The sequence below is a fragment of the Phascolarctos cinereus genome, unplaced genomic scaffold (assembly GCF_003287225.1).
Source record: "Phascolarctos cinereus isolate Bilbo 61053 unplaced genomic scaffold, phaCin_HiC Scaffold_1;HRSCAF=81, whole genome shotgun sequence".
In the NCBI taxonomy this organism is placed as follows: Eukaryota; Metazoa; Chordata; class Mammalia; order Diprotodontia; family Phascolarctidae; genus Phascolarctos; species Phascolarctos cinereus.
The window spans coordinates 76,309,420-76,328,838 of NW_027555514.1; the positions used below are offsets into that span (position 1 = coordinate 76,309,420).

The following is a 19,419-nucleotide window of genomic DNA, read 5'->3' on the forward strand; positions in this document are numbered from 1 at the left end:
CTAAGAAATGACATGCTTTCAACTAAGAGTAAGAAAAAATATACTGGGATCCTACTGTGTAAGACAATACAATAACTCTCCGACATCAATCCATCAATCAACAAGTACCCGTTATGTGACAGGTACTATGTCACATCCTGAGGAAATGAAGAAAAAATTGAAACAGTGCCTGCTGTAAAGAAGCTTATGATTTTGCTGAAGTAGCAGGGAAAGGTGGACAAAATGTACATATTTCAATAAGTACAAAACAGATATAAGATAATTTTGGTAGGAAGGAAGGCACTACTAGCTAAGGGGGTAAGGATGGGCTTCATGTAGAAGGTAACCTTTGAACTGAACCTGGAAAGGAACTAGGTGGTCTAAGTGGTCTAGAGGTAATGAAGTTCTGCCATGACATGGAAGTCAACCAGTGATGTAGTACCATGTATAAGAAATAATAAGGTGAAGAATTTGAATGGATCATAGTATATATGAAGAAGAAGAATATATAATAAGCCTAGAAAAAGGATAGTTGGGGCATGGATTATTAGGGGATCCAGAGCAGTTTATGTTTGAAGTGCCTGGAATTTATTGAGGAGAGAGTAACGTGGTCCGACTTCAGATTTTAGGAAAATTATTTTGGCAGCCGTGGAGGAAGGACTGGGGGATTGACTGAAATGGGGAGAGACTTGAAGTAATAGGACTGACTCTGAGATGATTGTGACAGTTCAAGCAAGAGATAATATGGATTTATACTGGGCCAGTAGCTGTGTGAATGGAAAGAAGGGAACAGACATGAGCTTCATTGTGTAAGTAAAAACAAGATTTATTTCCTGACTGAATATGTGGGATGAGAGTAAGGAGTCAAGACTGACTTCACCAAGCTTGTGAAACTGAGTAACTGTAGGGATGTTGTTGTTCAGTCGGGTCTGAGTCCTCATGACTCCTTGAACCCTCACATGTCAATGCCGTCCATGGGGTTTTCTTAGCAAAGACACTGGAATGGGTTGGCATTTCCTTCTCCGGTGGATTAAGGTAAATAGAGAAAGTGTCTTCCTGCCTCCAGGTCCAGCATACTATCCAGTGTAATAGTGGTGTCCTAAACAGAAATAAGGAAGTTCAGTAAGGGGGTGAGTGGGGGAAGAAGATAATGAACTCTGATTTAGACATTTTAAGTGATGGGATGCCCAATCAGAAAGGCTTGTTAGACTATTGGTTCATGTAGGATACATTCAAGGGGAAAAAAAAATACATTCACAGTTCTTTATTCATATCCAACACCTAGTTCAGTGCTTAGCACATAAAAAACATTTAATGTTTGTTGACTGATTAATTCATTCATTCATTTACAGCAGAGACACATCCAGGGTAACTTGTGGTAATCAATGAATTTTGCTGAGCCACAAGAATATGGAAATTGGTGCTGGGGGACATTTTCTATTTCATAGCAATTTTTAAAAACACAAGTATTGAAGAGGTTTTTTTTTTAAATGTACCAATAGTTTAAAACCTATGATTTTCATGGAAGTAGTTTACATGAAAATACACTTAATTTATTTCCATATGCATGCTTACCTAAGAATTTTTTAATCAGTAATTCAATAGACATTTTATTCCCTTCCATCCTGTTGTTTAGTCCTTAAAGTTTTCATGGCAAAAGCATAAAACTGTGCAAATAACATTTCACTGCATGATGTTAAAGGACTCTTAAGAAACTAGTTAGACTTTTTATAATAATAACAAGGACTGAGGTGGGAGATGTCATTGATATTAAGAAACAGACCTTCTAACTAATTCCTGCCTTTTATGACATGCCCTCTTTCCCCCAAAATGTCTCATTCCATTTTGTAAATTTTCTTCCCCTGCTTTGTTTCCTCTTATTCTTGCTTTTCCTTGGCCCCTCATGCTGATGGGCAGCTGGGCCTGCAGCATGGCTGGGCAGGTGCCATTCAAATACTACAAAAGATAAAATCCATTGACTGAGTCTTTATCCACAAGGGCCTCTTCATGAATAATAAGCCAACATTTCAATTTTCTATTCATAAAACTGTTTGGTGATTAGCAAAATCTATGTGAGATGTAACAACAAATGAATATACCAAATTTAAAAAAATCTGATTTACAATATAATTCATGTGCCAGATAGGCTCTGATGATTGATTGTTTTCTCTACTTTCCATAAGCTGCAAGGTTGTTAAGAAGTAGAACTTAAACATAAAGAAAATTACTAGGGAGAGAAAATTCACTCAGTGTAAATAATGTTACTTCACTTGACCAATTCAAAGACCTTGGGATTGAGCTAGGTCAGGGCAGCCAGGTGGTACAGTTTATAGAGTGCCAGGCCTAGAGTCAGCAAGACTTGTCTTTCTGACTTCTAATCAAGCCTCAGACATTTCCTAGCTGTGTGACCATAGGCACATATCACTTAACCCTGTTTGCCTTGATGCCTCATCTGTAAAATGAGCTGGAGAAAGAAATGGCAAAACCACTCAAGTATCTTTACCAAGAATACCCTAAATAGGGTCATAAAGAGTCAGACACGACTGAACAGCAACTAGCTAGGTTCCTCTCATTCTTTCCAGCCAACAAGCAGATTATATGAACTCCAAAGCTTGGCTTTGGGAGCATCATATAGCTAGGTCTGCTTAGTACATATAAGTAATGTGAAATGGTTGCATTATTTGAATTTGCACTGCATATTTCCATTGGGCTAGAATCAATGCCACATTATACATAATTATAACTTCAAAACCCCAAAACATGAGACCATTTCATGGTATTCATCATTCGCACTAATTGGAATCTACCTGTATCATTAAAGCAGAACATAATGGGTTTATATTGGACAGTTCATCAAAAGCCCTTATCTATCTTTACCCTGCCTAAGAAGACCTTAAATATTTAAACACACAGGGAAAGGATTTCTGCTCAAGAGACTAAGAACATTCTGCAAAAATGTCAGTTCTCTAGTTTCATGCAAATTAAAAATGTTTCACTTTTACCCCCACATTAACTTAATTAACCAAATTTCCCTGGGTTAATGGAGCAGCAATGGCTGCTTATGCTTCCAGATAGCATGCACTCCCTACTCTGTCTTACCTGGGCTATGGTTAAGCCGCTTTTTCTTGTTGTTTTTGTTGTTGTTGTTGCTGTTGTTGTTCAGTTGTTTCAGTCATGTCTGACTCTTTGTTATCCCATTTGGGGCTTTCTCAGCAAATATACTGGGGTGGTTTGCCATTTCCTTCTCCAGCTCATTTTACAGAAGAAGGAAACTGAGGCAAATGGGGTTAAATGATTTGCCCAGAGTCACACAGCTAGTAAGTGTCTGAGGCCAGATTTTGAACTCATGAATAAGAGTCTTCCTGATTCCAAGCCCAATGGTGTGACTCCTAATCACCCTGTTTAATCAGCTAAAAGTAGTTAAAGATGGGAGAAGAAAAGAATTAGAAGGGAAAGAGAAGACACATGCTATTTTCTCCTCTGATGGTATATTCCCATGGCCAGATTGTTTTAAAAGAATTGTTGATTCTCACCTGATGAAGCTTTATCATTTGGAGAAGACTTCCAACTGTGAGCATCACAGTCACATAACATGAGGATGCTAAGCAGTGTTCTGCACAATATTTTTAGTATGAAGCATAAAGCAAAAATCTAAAGAGAGGTGATATGACTCATGCCCTGGGAGAGCCTCATTAAAATGAGATGTTTCTCTCTAGAGGGTAAGCCAGTAAGCAATGTTTAAATTACTTAATCAGGCTCCCAAATAACAGCCTTACCAGATATAAAGTTTTTTAAAACAAGTCTTTCTTTTCAGAGACCTGTGGCTGGCAGTAAGAAAGTAAAATCTAGGAGCAGTCAGGTGATTAGAGCACAGGCCCTAGAGTCAGGAGGACCTGAGTTCAAATGTGTCCTCAGACACTTAGTAGCTGTGTGACCCTGGGCAAGATTGCATTGTATTATGGGGCTGGGGAAAATTAATCCTACCTTCTGCACACAGGTTAAGTATTACAACTTTGGATAAGAGAAGTCAGAATTCTAAGAATAAGGCCAGTTCAGAATGACAAGAGCATGCTTCAGGAATTGACATACAGGCAAATCTGCAATAAACCAATGTCCATTTGTCATGCAATTTAATATCCTAAAGCAATTTTTCATTGTTAAAAGGCTTTTCTCTGAACATCCTTGTGATCAAATAAGTTGCTAAAACACTAAATAAATAAAAATTGCCCAATGATGAATGGAAATATTCCATTTCCTGTGCTTGAAAATGTGCAGTCTTTGGCTAATTGTGGATATCGGTGAGTTATGAACCTCTCACAATTAAGTGTCTTCTTCCTAGACGAGGGACAGGTGATGTTACTTATTCCAGATGTATAGTGCTGGGATAGCTGAAGAATAAGTCATTTGGGTGTGTTGTGTCAAAGTTTGGGCAATTAAAAAAAAAAAGAATGGAGGAGGATTAAAATGAGTCTAACATCCCAGAAAGTCACTGGCTAACAATGTGGTACAATGACCAGAGTGCTAGAATTGGAATTGGGTTCAAATTCCACGTGTGCTGTTTACTGTCTGCATGAACTTGGACTAGTTGCCTTAGAAAAAGTGCTCTGAATTTTGGTTTCTTAATTTAAAGTTGGAAATAATATCTACTGCAACTACATCACAGGGCTGCTTTGGTGTTCAAAGGAGACAATATGTATAAAGTGCTTTGCAAAGTTTAAAGCACTATGCACACGTAAGTTATCATAGTACTATTGTGTGCATAAATGGCTACCAAACTGGTGAGACCTAGCTGCCTCAAAACCTCTCCTACTATCTATTATTTAATTCTACTTGCAATTTTTCACTCTCAAACTCTTTGAAGACCTCAGTCCATCTGCCAACAATTTCTGATTTCAATTTGAAGCCACTGAATTGATTGTTTTTGTTTTTATTTGTTGTTGCCTTTTTTAATTTCTTAGGTAGCTGGCAGCTGCACAATCAATCAGATTAACTATGCAGTAGGAAATTTCATATGAATGAAGCACCAGATCTAGTGGTCTGTCTTAGTTACATCTAACTAGCTAATAAATGGTTTGTTTCACTACATTGTTAAGGTTGGTGTAATTCTGGCAAATCCCTTGATTTGAGACTGATCCAGTCCTAAGAGGTTTGGCAATGAAGGGGGTGGAGGGGATAAAATTCCTGTCTTAGGAATGCTGAGATTAATCAGATTCTGAACAAGTACTTCTTGGTAATTAGAGCTATTAAGGAGAATTGGAGCTACCTCCAACTCTTCCCTGCCTGAATCAGATCCCCAGTTACATCAAGAAGCAAGCCAAAACTCCCAGTAATTATTTGGTCAATTAAAATTTTCAAAACCAGCTAACTCTCCCTAGTGTCCCCCAGACAAGGATATTTGTGGATCAGTTTCAATAAAAGGTGGGAGAGATTATAGGATTTAGAGCTTTATGAATGATCTAGTCCAACCCCTTTGTTTTTCAGATAACGAAAGTGAGGCAGAGAAAGGATAAAAATTGTCCAAGGCCGTACAGTTGTAGGTGGCAGAGCCCAGCTCCCCCTCTTTGCTGATATTAGAATAAGACCCTAGTGCAGTCTAGTCTGTTTTCAATCTGACCCCTTGCCAACCTGAACAGTAAGGTTAAATCAAAAGTCAACTAACCATACAGCAAGTTGGGCCATGTTGTTCCTCCTCTTAACTTTTCTTCTCCTTTCCCAAACTCTGTGTTCATGCAGGGCACCACAATCTCTATGTCTATTTCCACACTGAAGTCCAACTTTATTCCTCTTATCATCTCAACCATGTTCAGTGCTAAGTCTTCTCAAGATGAGAACAGTGGAGTCAGCAGCTTCGGAATGATATTGATTTGCCTTTTTATGAAGTTATTCTATGTCTTTCTACTTCTTTCACTTCTATTTCACAGGTCTTACATCCATCCCCCTGTTCTCTACTCACCCTAGGTGAGACCTTTATCATCACTCACCTAGACTATTGCAGAAGCCTCCTGCTTGTTCTCCCAGCTTCTAGTCTCTTCTACTCTCCAATACATCCTCCACATAGATGCCAAAATATTTTTTCCAAAAGCAAAAGTGTGATTATGTCACTTCCCTGACCAAGAATTCCCAGAGGTTTCCTCTTTCCACTAAGGCAAAATGCTAATTTAGCTTAGCAGTAAGAGTCCTCCACTTTACCTTTCCATTCTTATCCATTCCTTTTCTTCATGTACTGTGAATTCCAGTCAAAATGGCCTTCTATCTTCCTACCTTCAGAAAGGCCTTACAATACTCTCTCTCCCTACTTCTCCTCCTTAGAATACCTAATTTTCTTCAAGGCTCAGATCAAGTGTCTCCTGCAGGGCAGCTGGGTTGCGCAGTGAAGATGGACTTGGGGTCAGGAAGACCTAAGTTCAAATCCTGCCTCAGATACTTACTGGCTATGTGACTCTTGGCAAATCACTTAATTTCTCTAAAGCCTCAGTTTCCTCATCTGTAAAATGGGCATTATAATAGCACCTAGCTTTGCCGAGGTGTTGTGAGGCTCAAGTGAGAGAACATGTGTGAAGCGTTCTGCAAATCTTGGAGAACTCTATAAGTCCTAGTTCTCATCAGCATTGTTATTATAAAGAAGTTATGCAGGATTGACACTTGTCCATACTCATGAAACTCATAGGGATGAGATGAAGATTTAAACCCAGATCTTCTAATCTCAGGTCCAGAGCTGCCTCCCCTCCACCATGCTGGATAGGAATCATGTCATTCTCGATCATCTGGCCATTATACTGGTATTTAATAAATAAGCATTAAAAAGTCTATAGCTAGGAAGATCATTTCAATCTTTAAAAATATTCCTCAATATTCATTTTTCTATGAAACCTTCTTTGAGTTTTTTTCCAGAAGGGGAAGAAGAGGAAGAGTTTCCAAACCTCTAGTTTCAATATAGGGTACTTCCATTAAAGAAATTCCATCTAGCAAAGCATCTCAGCAGCTGTTCTGCAGTTTATGTAATCTTAGATGCAGGGGACACATAGAGGTTAAGTGACTTGGCCAGGATAATACAGCTAATATATATCCAGGCTAATGTCTTAAGTAATGTCTTAATGACTATTCGAATTGCCTGACTTCCTTGATTAAGCTAGGGAAATTCAATCCATGTCTCTTCAACTCGTATTCCTTAGGTGTCTACTACATGCAAGGCAAAATGTTAGGCACTAGGAATACATAATAAAAAAAAAAACCCAAACTGTTCCTGACATCCAGGTACTAACATTTTGATGGGGCTACAAATTGGCTAATTATATTTCAGTACTTAAATCTGTATTTCCATGGTTCTTTGGGATGCATCTAAGGACTAAATTAAATTGTAAGTTGTCAGGAGAACTAGAGAATTGTCTCTACACAGTAGCAGAACCAGAGACCCTCTCAACACTTGATAAAATTTGGGTGAAATTAAATTAATAGCCACATACCCTCTCCAAAATGCTTCCTCTCTCTATGCCCCAGTAAATAAATCTGACTCAGGAAGCCAGGAATTTTAAAGGAGACATACATGAGTATTCAAGGATAATGCCTTAATCCTCTGTGGATGAATGGCCTATTCAACAATTCTAACCTCAACTCATCTACCACCTCATTATCTTATTAGCCTGGGCTATCTCATCTAAAAATAGACATTCCAAAATTCTTTCTACTCCTATTGTTAGAATTTTAAAATGTACTTCCATTGCTTTGTCTGAGGAAGGAAACCCTTTACTTCTGTTCCCCATTAAGGATGGTGGTAGGGAGAAATAAGAAAGAGGAAGCTGACAGGAAGAAATTTGAATGTGAAATTTTTAAAAATAAACTTTTAAAATACATGTATAGAACACTAGAAACCTCCAAGAAAGAAATACTGTACATGTAAGGCAAACCAAATAAATCTCTCTTTTTTTTCTGGAATTCTTAGGACTTCATTAATTCTAACCCTCATTTTTCCCCTGTTTATTAATCCAGTGTGACTGAATCTCTTTTCTGTGTGCATTTTTATCAGCTCTTTGTTATTCACAAGATGGGCTTTCCCTATGAACCATCAAAATTTACATTATTTATATTTGCCAACCTCATTCTCCATTTGCAAACCTGTCAAAAGAGTATTGATTGAATTTGTGAGGTATTATTGGTGCAGCTTTCAAATGTGATCTTTATTGGTTTCTTTGATTGCCCAGGGATTGTGCTTCCCACAGTATTGTTTAAGGAAGAGAGCACATTTTGCCACAGATACTCTTAGCCACTGGGTCCTTAAAGGAGAGAGCTGATGAATTCTCAATTCAACCTTTATTTGCCAGAGTTTTTTATTTTTGACTCAGTAATAACACATATGAGCAAAATGAGTATTCAAGTAGGGCAACAATCTATGCAAAGTAGATAAACATGTAATGTCACTCCGGAAAGATTCCTCAGGATACTAGTCAAGGGAAGCAAATAAGTAGAAGAGCTTCATGTTTGGAAACCAAGTCATCCTGGGGCTGGGAGATGGTTCCTGCCAACTGTGCAGTTCTAAAAATCAATTAAATAAACCTGAGCTCCCAGTGAGCCAGGCACGGCATAATAAGGAACACCATTCTAAGTGATGTTTTGGTTTCAAGCAGAGAGTACAAACACTGATACACAGAGACAATGGGGTTGTTTCTGAAGTGCCTTAAAAATAGCTCCAGTTACGCTTTTTCAGTCACTGACTATTTGGGATTTATGGCTACCATAAAGCACAGAGAGAAAGAGGAGAACACATCAGGGCAAGAGACAAAATTGGAATTGTTCAAAGTTGGGTCAGGAGGTCTGTGGATTGTGTGTGTGTGTGTATCTGTGTGTGTTTATGTGCATGCTTCAAAAATGTAAAAAGAGTTCATAAGAAACAAAGAGAGAATAAAGGCAATTATTAGAAAATACTTTGCCCAATCATTGCTGACAACCCTGAAAATTTAGATGAAATGGGTGAATATTTACAAAAATATAAAAATACCAGATTAACAGAACAAGAAATAGGGGATTTAAATAACTCAATCTCAGAAAAAGAAATTAGACAATCCATAAATGAACTCCTCTCCTTCCCCAAAAAGGACAAGATGGATGATGGGTTTATAAGTGAGTTCTATCAAATATACCTGGGAAAATTGCAGGAGAGCTCCTTCCTGGAAGAATCTCAGAGAAAGTCCAATCTTCCATCTGAAGAAAAAAGAAATGGTGCAGTGAAAAGATCATTGAACTTGGAATCAATCCTAGGACCTACACTTAAATCAGGACTCTGAAACTTAATACCTGTATAACTTTTGGCAAGTCAAATGATCTTTCCAACCCTCAGATTCTTTATCCTTAAAATGAGGATAATGTCTCTGAGTCAAGAAGACCTGGGTTTAAGTCCTGCCTTTGACACACACTAGCTGTGTAAACATGGGCTAATCTGCATTGGTAGAGGGAATTTCTGCCTGTATTCCCTGTATTAATATAGTCATAAGTCCTGACCTGATGATCATAATAGTAATAATTGTAATGCATATTTCATAAGGAAATATTGGAAATGGTACCCCATATCACTGTAGTTGCAATAATGTAGCACCTACCAAAGTGGTCAGAATTACACACCAGGAAAATTGGCGGCTCATAGAACAAATCAAAGGGAAAAAAAAGATAATTTCATTAAGGAAAATGTCAACAGTGAGATCACATATCAAAACTCTGGTATGCAGTCCATAAGGTAAAATTTATGTCTCTAAACACTTTAATCAACAAAAGAGAGAGAACAAATCAATGACTTGGGCATACAACTAAAAACAAAAAGAACTAGAATAGCAGTAAATAAATTAAAAAAAAAACTAAACACCAAAACTGAAGTTCTGAAAATCAAAGAAAATATTGGTAAAAACAGAAAGCAAAAAGAAATTGATAAATAATAGGAACTAGAGAGTGAGGGATAATAACTAAGAAACAGTGGGAGGGGTTAATAACAAAAAGAAACCAATAGCTAGTCTGATTTTTAAAAAAGAAAGAAGAAATCAAACCAGTATCAAAAATGAAAAGAGTTCATAAGAAATAAAGAATAAAGGCAATTATTAGAAAATACTTTGCCTAATAGTATGCTGATAAACCTGACAATTTCAATTAAATGTATGAATATTTACAAAAATATAAACACCAACTTAACAGAACAAGAGATAGAGAATTTAAATAACCCAATCTAAGGAAAAGAAATTACAGTCCACAAATGAACCTCTCCTGTCCCCCAAAAGGACAAGATAGGAGATAGATTTATAAGTGAATTCTTTCTATCCAAATAACAAATAATTCTACTATTACACAAACTACTCCAAAAATAGGGGGCAAAATGTTTTTTACCAAACTACTTCTATATCACAAATATCTTTTTAATATTTTATTGAAGTCAGTTATTTTTATATCTTTATGATTTTCCCCAGTATCCTTCCCCTTCTCCTTCCCAGAAAACTAACCCATATAACAAATGGTATTTTTAAGACAAAAAGAAGAAAACAATCAGTTCAACCAAACAATACATTGGAAAAGTCTAAAAACAAGTGCAGTGTGCAACACCTATGGACACCCCACTTCTGGAAAGGACTGGATTAGAAATGTCCTCTCATATCCCTTTTTTTGAAGTCATGCATATTCTTTATAATTTTGCAACATTCATTTTGGTTTTGTATGTATATGGTTGTTGTCTGCATTTACATTGTTGTAGACATTGTGTATATTGTTTTCTTGGCCCTGATTATGTCATTCTACATCATTTCATGGATACCTTTACATAATATACTTTCGGTATTTATTACACCCATCATTTCTCATACGACGGTAATATTCCATTAAATTCAGGTATCACAATTTGTTTAGTTATTTCCCAATGAATTGGCATCTACTTTGTTTCCAATTCTTTGCTATCATAAAAAGTGCTGTAATAAATATTTTGGTTTTTATGGGAACTTTCCTCTTCTCAATATGACCTCTATGGGCTATAAGCATAATAATGCAATTTTTGGGTCAAATAGGGACAATAATAGTACTTGCCTGGAAGTGAAGAAAAGGGCCCATTAATGATACATGCCCAGAAGCAAACCCTCTGGAAGTTTCCAAAGCTTGCCTGGAATGCTGGCTGAACATGGAAGGGGTGAGGGGAGGTAAAGGGAAAAGGTAGGGAGGGAATTACACTGACAGAAATGTTGCCCACAATCACTGGGACCTAACACTGACCCACAAAAATTTAAGTACAAAGCTTTTAATTGATATCATCATTCTGAACATCCATAACCTCCAAATTATATGACATGAAAAACTCTCAAAATATAAAGATTTAGCTGAAGAAATGAAAACTATATGAGAACAGGATGAAATTGTGTATAATTTCTATCCTTCTGCCTAGTAATGGAGTGTTCCCGAAGTCAGTCAGTCAGCCAATAAGCATTTGTTAAACACCTACTGAGATGCTGTGCTAAGCATTGGGTATACAGAAAGATGTAAACGACAGTCCTTGCCCTCAGATGACTCGACATTTGTGTATACTGTTTTCTTGAGACAGCTCATCATACTTTCAGTGAGCCTACAGAAGGTGAGCTCACATTCATATATGAGCTCTATTCTCTTTTTGACTATGACCTTTACTTAATTACAAAAAGTAATCATTTTATCCATGTGTGCAATAGTCCACTAAATATTAAACAAAAAAGACAATAGTTGTAGGACAGCAACTTGTCCCAGGAACGCTTCTATCTGATCTTCATTGTACAGAAGAGAAGAATGAACTAACAATAATAATGATGATAATATTTATACTACTCACCTCATGGAGTGGTAAAGAAATTGCTATGCGGAGCTTATAGTGCATACGATTGATAGACAACTGAACTATTATTCTATCTCATATGAATAATAATAATAGCTAGCAATTTTATAGTGCTTTGAGGTTTGCAAAGCATTTTACCATTATTGTGTGATTTTATCCTCACAATAACCCTGGGAGGTAGGTTATATTATCATCATTTTACAAATGAGGAAACTGAGACAGACAGCAGCTTAGTAACTTCCCCAAGGTCATACAGCTCGATGAGTGTTTGAGGTCACATATGAACTCAGGTCTTTCTGACTCCAGGTCTAGCACTCTATCCACTGCACTACCTAGTTGCCTCTTTTCCTTGCATATTGCTTCTGATTCTTCAGGTCACCATTTCCCAAAATGTAAAAATAAATGAATAATTAAACTGGAGCAGCTAGGTGGCACAGTGGATAGAGCACCAACTCTGCAGTCAGGAGAACCTGAGTTCAAATCTTTCCTCAGACACTTACTAGCTGTGTGACCCTGGGCAAGTCATTTAACCCCAATTTGCCCCTCCCCTGAAAAAAATCAAGTAAAATTGAAATCATATATTTTCAATTACTGTCCCTACAATTCAATAAGGGGGATGATTTTTAATCTCTATAAGGCTGACAGGGACCCACCCCCCCAAAAAAAAAATGGTTGAAGGCAATGAGGCACCATGCATAAAGTCCTTGACTAGAACCTGTGAAGACCCAGCTTCCAATTCCACATCTGATACTTACTGGCTTTATGACCCTGAGCAAATCACTTAAATTCTCTCAACTTAGGTTTCCTCATCTGTAAAATGAGAGACTTGGGCTAGATGGCCTCGGAGGTCCCTTCAGCTCTAAATTTATGACCTTCTAGGAGTGTATTAGGATGGGAGGGGGAACAGGTATGGCTGTTTTGTTATCAAAAGGAAACAAGGGAGGTTAGACCTCTTTAGAAGAGGAATTTTGATCTAATTATTGAGGGATTGTATAACTCCAAAAATATTTTGAAAAAAGAAAATCATTGACCAGCACTGATCCTTTCCTTTCTGCTTCATGTCCCATGCTTCATTCGCTGCTTTCATGCAGGGAAAGAATTAATTGTGCTTCTTAGATACTGGAGCTGGAAGTAGACTAAATGGATATCCACAAAAGGTAAGATGTATGCATCTGTGTGTGTGTGTGTGTGTGTGTGTGTGTGTGTGTGTGCGCTTATGTATTTCTTCCCAAGATTGCCACAGCCAAATACATGATGCTAGTTCCAAAACTACACTGTTGGAAATGCTCACTGGCACATACAATGACATTAATGCTGGAAGGCATCCTAGTCAATATTTCCAGGAGTGCTGTCACAGCTGGGCAGTTTGGCAGAGTTTCCACATAGAAGAGATTTTCTTTTTTTTTTAGGAAATTCAGGAGAAGTGATAAAGTGATTATCCAACTCTACCTCCCCTGGATTCTCATCAGTTACATTTAAAAGTTAACGTTCCCTGGGCCATTCCTCTTTAGGAGAGCTGATGTTCATCATTTCATCAAGAAATAAGACGAAAAACAGCTCGATGAACAGATTTAAAACTTCTTTAAGCCAGGCCCTGAAGCTATTTTCCTGGAAGTCCTGGTGCTTACATGGAAGCACAGGGCCAAGATACTCAGTTTGCAGTAGATAGTTCCTACTGGGGTCAGTGGTAGTTGTTCCCAATTACTGAGACAGAATTTGAACTCCTAGGTTCTGGACTTTTTGTCACAACACAGGAGACACATCAAACAAATAAATAAATAAAGCTACAACCCCCCAGCTGTCTGATTTGCACCACTAGGGCATAGTTACAGATTTCAACAATAAGTAAACTGGGGAACTGAGCCAAATGCTTTTCTCTCACTTCCTTTATATCATCAAAAATGCATGAATCCTGATTCAGATAATACATATTGAAAACTACTCCTTTCAGGGATGGGGAGATGTTTCCCTAAACAAAAGTACCTTTCTTTGAGGCTGCCAAATGACCCATCACAGAAGAGGACTCCCAAGGAAGGTCAGTAGTAAAGTTGGCTCATGTCACCAGCACTGACTCTATGTGTCCCTCTCATCCCAGTTCGACTCTTTGGTTTTGTTTGGCTTTCCTTGAGTGTGCTGGGCTGGGTTTGCTGTCCTTCCGGGTACCACTGCCCATCCCATCGTGTCTGGATCCAGTCGTTGAGGCATAAAAAGATCTATGGAGAAGAACTGCAAAGGGCTCAATACTACGGTGACCTGGACATGTAGGGACGCAAAATCTCTCTGACCCGGAAGCTATTACAATGTTTTCTGGTATTTTTGTTTGTTTGTTTTTTCAACCTTATGGATGCCTTCTGTTTTTACACCACAGTAATTTCCCACTCTATGTCTTTTCCTCACTGTACTCAATCTTCCCTTAAGACAAATAGGTCAGGGGCAGCTAGGTAGTGCAGTGGATAGACCACCAGTCCTGGATTCAGGAGGACCTGAGTTCAAATGCGGCCTCAGACACATAACATTTACTAGCTGTGTGACCCTGGGCAAGTCACTTAACCCCATTGCCTAGCCCCCCCCCAAAAAAAAGACAAATAGGTCAGCAAAACCCACCCACATAGTGTCCTCAACTGATAGTTTATCTAATATTAAGTACCTCCTGTCCCCCAACTTTATGAAATCACAGATTGGTAGTAGAATATAAATCATCAACCCCATCAGAGAAAACTAAAGCTTAGAAAGGTATAGTAATTGGCCAAGGGCAATACATAAAGTGGTAATGGTGGAATTTGAACCCAGGTCTTCCAATTCTCCATCTGGCACTCTTTCTACTACTCTCTACAGAAAAGGAGAGAAATAGGTTTCATCATCTATTTTCTGACATCAAGACTGGCTATTGTATTTAATCTGAGGTCAGTTGTCTTTTAGTGTAGATTTTGTTTACACTGTAATTTATAACTTATGTTTTTCTCCTGATTAAACTTTATTCTCTCTGTAACACCTCAGACAAGTTTTCCCATACTTCTCTGAATTCTTCATTTTGTAATTTCGCATGGAATAATAAAATGTTGTTACCTATGCCTTGCTATGCTTTCCACTATTACCCTTAGGACTTCTTCGCCAATCTATCTGTCCTTCAGCTGAACCCTTGCTACATGTATCATCTTCCCCCATTACAATGTGAGTTCCTTGAGAGCAGGGATTGCCTTGCTTTCTAAAAAAAAAAAAAAATATATATATATATATATATATATATATATATATATATATATATATATCTTAGTTCTTAGCCCAGTGCTTGGCAAAAAGCACTTAATAAATGTTTTTAATTTTTAATATTTTTTTTCCATTTATATTTAAAAATAATTTTTAACCTTTTTTTTAAACAATTTTGAGTTCCAAATTCTTTCCCACCTTCCCTCTCCCTCCTCTCTCATTGAGAAGGCAAGCAATTTGATAAAGGTTATACATGTGCAGCAAAGTAAAACATTTCCATATTAGCCATGTTGTGAAAGAAAACACAGACAAAAAACAAACAAGAAAAGTAAAGTAAAAAAACACAACAAAACAAAACAAAACAGTATGCTTCAATATGCATTCAGATCCCATCAGTTCTTTCTCTGGAGGTGGATAGTATTTTCATTATAGGTTCTTCAGAATTGTCTTAGATCTTTGTATTACTGAGAATGGCCAAATCACTTACAGTTGATCATTGTACAGCATTGTTATTACTGCATACAGTGTTCTCCTGGTTCTGCTCACTTTACTTTGCATCAGTTCATGTAAGCTTTTCCAAGTTTTTCTGAAAGCATTCTGCTTGTCATTCTTATAGCACAATAGTATTCCATCACAATCATATACCACAACTTGTTCAGCCATTCCCCATTTGATTGGTATCCCCTCAATTTCCAATTCTTTGCCACCACAAAAAGAACTGCTATAAACATTTTTATACAAATACATCCTTTTCCCTTTTCTTTGATCTCTTTGAGATATAGACTTAGTAGTGGTATTGCTCATTCAAAGGGTATGTATAGTTTTATAGCCCTTTGGGAATAGTTCCAAAATGCTCTCCAGAATGGTTGGATCAGTTCACAACTCAACTAATATTTCATTAGTGTCCCAGTTTTCCAATATCCCCTCCAACATTTGTCATTTTCCTTTTCTGTCATGTTAGTCAATATGATAAGTGTGGGGTGATTTCTCAGAGTTGTTTTAATTTGTAGTTCTCCAATCAACAGTGATTTGGAGCATTTTTTCATATGACTATAGATAGCTTTGATTTCTTCACCTAAAAACTACCTGTTCATATTCTTTGACCATTTATCAATTGGGAAATGACTCACAGTTTTATAAATTTGACTCAGTTCTCTACATATTTGAAAGATGAGGCTTTTATAGAATCTTGCTATAAAAATTTCTCCCCAGTTTCATGCTTTCCTTCTAATGCTGGAAGTAGTTTTTGTTTATACAAAAACTTTTAAATTTATCCAATTTTATATCCTGTAATATTCTCTATCTCTTGTTTGAATTCTTCCCTTCTCCATAGTTCGACAGGTAACCTATTCCACACTCTCCTAATTTGCTTCTGGTATCACTCTTCATGTCTAAATCATGTACCCATTTTGACCCTATCTTAGTATATAGTGTAAAGTGTTGGTCTATAGCTTCTGCCAAAGTACTTTCCAGTTTTCTCAGAAAATTTTGTAAAATAGTGAGTTCTTATTCCAAAAGTTTGGATTGTCTATCAAACACATGATTACTATGTTTTGGTCATTTCCACTGTATACCTAAACTATTCCACTGATCACTACTCTATTTCTTAGCCAGTACCAGACAGTTTTGATGATTACCACTTTGCAATAGTTAGAGATTTGGTACAACTAGGCCACCTTCCTTCACATTTTTTTCACCAATTCCCTTGATATTCTTGACTTTTTATTCTCCCAGATGAATTTTGTTATTTTTCCTAGCTCTATAGAATAATTTTTGGTAATTTGATTGGTATGGTACTGAATAAGTATATTAATTTTAGGTAGAATTATCATTTTTATTATATTGGCTCAGCAATTGATATTTTTCTAATTGTTTAGATCTGATTTTATTTGTGTGAAAAGTTTTCTAATTGTGTCCTTATAGTTCCTGGGTTTGTCTTGGCAGGTAAAGTCCCAAATATTTTATATTGTCTATAGTTATTTTAAATGGAAATAAGTGCTTTTTTAAAATTCAGTCATGTAACACAATGTGTTCAGCCATTTCCCTAAATCTCCTGGCAGACACTCTGTTCTCAGGTTTTTGCTACCACAAAAAGTGCTGCTTTGAATATTTCTGTTCCATAGACTTACCATGGCTGATATAGTTACTGGAGATATCACTGAGACACACATTAATGGATTTCTTCCCTATGTGAAGAGTCTAGATCTGCAGTTAAGAAATATTGTTTTTGGGACAGCTAAGTGGTGCAGTGGATAGAGCTCTGGCCTTGGAGTCAGGAGGACCTGAGTTCAAATGTGACCTGAGACACTTGACATTTACTAGCTGTGTGACCCTGGACAAGTCACTTACCCCTGATTGCCTAAGCAAAAAACAAAGCAAAACAAAATACTGTTTTCAGTCTGCTGTAATAGGTAATTGCATAGTTTGTAGGTATGTCTATCTCAGAGAAATGGGTTTCTTTATGGGTGTGTTGGGATTTTTCAGAGGCACACCCTTCTTTCCCTGGGAATGCAATAGAACAAAATGTAAATCACAAGCATGCTAACAGGAAATACTTTGTAACAATTAACAATACCTCCACATATAGAGGAAGCTTCTTCAATGGCATTCCTATGTATGAGCCCTTGTACCTCTGAGAATTTCAGTGTTTGGCATCTCATCTCCTAAATGTATTCCAGATCTTGTTTGCAGGGAAAACATAGTGTCTTCTTTCTCCTAGAGCTATAACTAGTGTGAGGCAATCTGGACTTTATCCTGAGGTGATTCACAGCATTTGTAGTCCTTGAGCAGTTTAGAAATTTAGCAAACCCTGCTGTTCCCAAGATGGGACCCCACATGACTTCTTCCTAATCTGGTCCTGTCAATCCAAGCCATGTTTCATAGGGTAGTAACCTCCCCATTAGAGTCCACATAATGTCCCAGAATCTCTCCCCATAGACCTGCTTAGGGGTATTTTGACATTATCTCAAATGAGACAACAAATTTGGAGTACTTTGCAAACCTTAAAGTACTCTTTAAATTCCATTGTCCTTAATGTTAGCCTGCAGTCATCAGGCCTCCAGTCTGGTGATGACTGTATCTCTAAGCCTTCTACTACACAGTGCTTAGAGCAATAAAGGACTCTGTTGGCAAGTGTTTAACAACTAGGTTCTCTGGGAAGAAAAAAATATACACATTATATGTTTAATATGTATTATTAGCGCTTCCTTAAGTCTCTAGAAATCAATAAACAATAAATCAAAGCCCGATTTGTAGGTGTAAACGCCCCCTGAAAATTTAACAATCAGCTCTCCCAAGCCTGCTAAGAGTTGGCTCTCTAACACTCGTGGACCTCACCCTCTCTGACTAGAAATTTGCATTAAAAGTAGATTTGAGAACACTTTGTGACTTTCATGTCCCAGGCACAAAAATTGCTATTCCGAGGTCTGCATGCTCCCCATTGGCAACCACTCCGTCATCATTCAACTAGAAGGAGTAAGGATGAATTTGCAACCCTCAAAATAAGCAAAAAATTGGAAAGTAGTGATTAAAGTTATCTTGGTAGTATAGGTGGAATGGTGTAGTAGAAGGAGCAGCAGGTTTGTCATCAAAAGCCCTGGTTTTGAACCCCAGCTCTGCTTCTTTCTATCTATGTGACTTTGGCTAAGACACTTCATTTCTCTGACCTTCAACTCTAAAAGGAAGAGACCACTAGCTCTCTAAGGTCCCTTTGAGCTCTAAATTCTATGGTCTTGTTTACAAACCTTTCTCCTAGGAGAGGTAACACAATTAACAGATGTTAATTAACAGATTAACAGATGTTTCTGTGAAGAAACTGCTGTGTAACTCTCTATGAAAGTCTATATAATTGGGGATGGGGGTGTTCTGGCTTATGAAGGCCAATCTTCTATTTGTTCAGATGTTTCAGTCATGTCTGATTCTTCATGACCACATATGGGGTTTTCATGCAAAGATACTGGAGGAGTTTGCCATTTCCTCCTCTAGCTCATTTTACAGATGAGGAAACTGAGACAAACAGGGTTAAGTGACTTGCCTAGGGTCACAGAGCTAGTAAGTTTCTGAGGCCATATTTGAACTCAGGAAGATGAGAATTCCCTGACTCCAGCCTGGTGCTCTATCCACTATGCCATCTAGCTATCTCTGTGCTTGCTTCTAATCTAACCTTGTGGGAACTTTTGGTGAGCCTACTTCCAGCCATGAATAACCTTGGGTAATTCCTGTGTGATAATAAAAACTCTTTTAATTGCCTTTGGAGCCAGAAAAACTAATGATTCTGGATTTACTAAGATGAAACTGAGTGTGTGTACAAATGATGTGATTTGCTCATTTCTCAGTCTCTTTCCTTGGAGACATTGATTGAGGAGGACTACTTTAGGCTGCAAGTAGGGAACATTTTAATGGTCAAAGACAAT

The 19,419-nt window shown here is 37.5% G+C and overlaps 1 long non-coding RNA gene across 1 annotated transcript in view; it reads right to left on the bottom strand.

Annotated features, from left to right (window-relative positions):
• Positions 1-526: 526 nt before the first annotated feature.
• The window catches only part of LOC110211194 (uncharacterized), a 64,960-nt gene continuing 46,067 nt past the window's right edge, over positions 527-19,419 (bottom strand). Inside the window, exons 3-4 of the long non-coding RNA XR_002325297.2 lie at positions 9,114-9,174; positions 527-1,078 (exon numbers count right to left, since the gene is read on the bottom strand). This is a non-coding gene — a long non-coding RNA (uncharacterized LOC110211194). The remainder of the gene's footprint in view (positions 1,079-9,113; positions 9,175-19,419) is intronic.